The following is a 2,663-nucleotide window of genomic DNA, read 5'->3' as shown; positions in this document are numbered from 1 at the left end:
CTACGACCATTTTCTAATTACTGATCCTTCTTCTTTGTTTCCAACCTCTGCTCTCCAATCACCAGTACTTATCAACACATTTTGATTGCAATGTTCTATCAGTTTCACATTGAAGAAGTTGGTAGATTTATTCAATTTCATCATCACTGGCTTTAATTATTGGAGTGTAAATTTGTATAATAATGTTAATTACTGGTCTAGCTGTATGGATATTTTCCTATCACAGACAACATTGTATTTCAAGACAGATCTTGAAAAAAAAATTTTTTTTTGGTTAGATAAATTTTATTACATCAAAAATACCACCAGTAGGTCTTAGAAATCACTCGGGCCTTGTTTCCATAGCTGGATAGCTTTATATCTTACTCATCAGCCTGTTGGACAGTTCCTTTTTCAGACACATAGATAGCATCCAAAAATGTTTGGATATCCTTGTTTTTAACTGCTGTGGCTTGCTGAATTAAAGCAGCTGAATTTGTTACAAGTTCAATGTTATTTCCTTCAAGAATTAATTTTTCTGAGCTTGAGATACTGAACAAGCAACACCTGCACTCATCCAAACTCTACGAATGTATTTTTCACCCAAGAAGTTTTGTATTTCAACAAGAGACCCGATCTCTTGGATAACAACGTTGATGGGGAATTGAGCATACACAGACCTCATCTTGTAACGGAAGCCCAGTGTAATACCCTTGATCATATTCTGCACATGATTACAGATGGTGTGGACTGTAGCCTGCTCCTTTCTGTTTCCCCACCATTTGTCAACGCGAAGCCTCTTCTTTTTCTTCCCAAAGAGGCTGAGCTCCACATTGATGTGGTTGAAATCCCTCCGCAGGTTACCCCGGGGGTCCTTCATGATGACGGTATGGCCCTTCAGACTGATGCCCACATTCTCCAGAATGTCCACAGTCTGGTTGCTGAGAATGGTCTTCATTATTGCAGTAGAAGCGGCAAAGCAAAACATTTTTTGATAGTGAATATGTTACTATTTTTCTTCAAGTTATCAATCCTGGCATTGTAAACCATATGACTGTCAGATTTAAAATGACCAATATCAGTCTGTTTATGCTCATTAATACCTAGGATATTGATGTTTATGCATTCCATTTCATTTATTTTTAATGTTTTATTGTGAATTGTATGATAGTTTACATGGTATAACTTTAGTTTTACATTCATTCCATCATATATCATCTCACTGCTATGGTTCCAATACCCTCCATGCATCATCAACCACCCAAAGGGTATATATCCTAGAAACCCATCCCCTACACTTCCCCCTCCCTTCCCCCCTCCCCAGGTTTTGGCCAACAGTCCCTTTCCCTCTCTGGGTCCAAAGTCCCCAGCAGCTTCATCACTCCATGTCATCGCCTCTGTCTCTATCTCAGGCATCTCTGTTTCTCTAGGTAGGGTCCCGCTCTCGGCTCTTCTCTGTTGAAGGTCAGAGACCTTCGCTCCTATCCTGGAGAATTAATCACTCCCTTCCTTGTAATAAAACGTCTACCTTTGCATTTCCAACCCTCATAATCCATCCTGATAAGCATTATTTACTACAGTATCACGAGTTACCCATCTGTATTTTCTTTCATCAGCTCCGCCCAGACAGATTGAATAGTACCTACTGGAGATTCTGCCTTACGCCATGTTCCCTAGCACTAGGTTCCCTCTTGAAAGCTTGTAAGCCAGTCACTTTTTGCCTATGTAGTCCCCCGCTTCCCATTTTTGTATCCAATGTTCAAGTTGCCCATCTCCGTCCACTCTGTGTGTGTGGGGTTGTGTGTGTGAATGTTTCTTGCTGTAAGGATTTGTTCCTTCTTTAGAGTTGCTTCTCCATAGGTATATGTCAAGTTCATCAGACTGTATCAGCTCACTATTTTTTTTTTTTTCCTCTCTTCTTTCCTCTCCTGGTTGAGCTCCGATCATCCAGTCATCCGGTCCAGGTCACGTGGGTATCACCTGCAAGTGTGGGCACTCCTGTGCATAGGCCCTCTCTTCCCGTCACCCAGTAGCTCCACTCTCCTCTCAAGTCCTCCGTGGCCATGCCACTGACTCTGGGCCCAAGAGTCTCCCTGTCTCTTCACACTGCTTGCCAACTAGGCTACCAACTGGGTCCACAGAAGTTCACTGAGCATTGTAGGGCTTAGTTTGCTGCTTCATTGCTGCTTTTACCACACTTCTCCCCATCAGTGATGTGTGTGGTCATCAATCAGAGAGTGCACTTCCGTTGAATCTTAGTCTTGGAAGGGGGTTTGCATTGAGAGTTCCTGGCCATTTGCCTTGATGTCACCTAGGGAAGCGATTTGTTTGTTCTTGTAGTAACAGTCCATTTGCCTCCATTTTTCCTTTAGGTCTTTGTTTCAAGAGGTATCTTTTATTCTTCTAGCCACTCCAGGCTGGTCTGCTTGTCCTTTCAAGTAGAGATTTCTCATCTCTGGAGATCTGGATGTGGTTCTGGTTTCTACCTATAGTTTTATGTATTGCCAAGGCTCCACAAAAAGCCTCGTTCACTGGGTACGCTGTAGCCCCATTTCAGGTATTCCAATCAGTCATAGGCAGAAGACAGACTTACAAGCCTTCTAGTGTGGTGTTTCTGACTATTCGTTTCTCTCCCTCTCCAGTGTCTACTCTATATTATAATGCAAGGGAAACCAAGATTAAAA

The 2,663-nt window shown here is 42.2% G+C and overlaps 1 pseudogene; it reads right to left on the bottom strand.

Annotated features, from left to right (window-relative positions):
• Positions 1-508: 508 nt before the first annotated feature.
• On the bottom strand, positions 509-937 carry LOC102841550 (annotated as a pseudogene).
• Between the last annotated feature and the right edge of the window lie 1,726 nt (positions 938-2,663).

Source organism: Chrysochloris asiatica, unplaced genomic scaffold (genome assembly GCF_000296735.1).
Source record: "Chrysochloris asiatica unplaced genomic scaffold, ChrAsi1.0 scaffold00244, whole genome shotgun sequence".
NCBI lineage: Eukaryota > Metazoa > Chordata > Mammalia > Afrosoricida > Chrysochloridae > Chrysochloris > Chrysochloris asiatica.
Note: the sequence above shows the minus strand (reverse complement) of the source record. Positions and strands in the feature narration are given on the sequence as shown.